This window comes from Camelina sativa, unplaced genomic scaffold (genome assembly GCF_000633955.1).
Source record: "Camelina sativa cultivar DH55 unplaced genomic scaffold, Cs unpScaffold00693, whole genome shotgun sequence".
Taxonomy (NCBI): Eukaryota; Viridiplantae; Streptophyta; class Magnoliopsida; order Brassicales; family Brassicaceae; genus Camelina; species Camelina sativa.
Window position 1 is genome coordinate 29,137 of NW_010921825.1, and position 356 is coordinate 29,492.

Sequence of the window (356 nt, forward strand, 5' to 3'; positions counted from 1 at the left end):
TACCGGTATGTGTAGAAGGGGTTGGCTAACTGGATGACTCGGGAGTGGACCAGATGCTGTATGTCAATGCGCTCCCTCTGCTCTACACGAGAATACCTCGTCAGATCGATCCGCATGTGCTCAAAGAGATGAGTGAGAAGGCTGCCAATCCTCTCTGTACGGCCAGAAGTCTTGTGCTTAGCAGCACAGATCATCTCAGCGAAGTGCATAGCCATGTTGCACCGCACATCAGATGGAGCAGGTGCTCCAGGAAACAGAGCATGTGCTCCGGGAGCCGCGAGTGTTAAAAAGCTGCACCCCAAGTACAATATCAGCAAGTCGTCGTGGTGGACTTTGTTCCCGATGTCGCGGTTGAA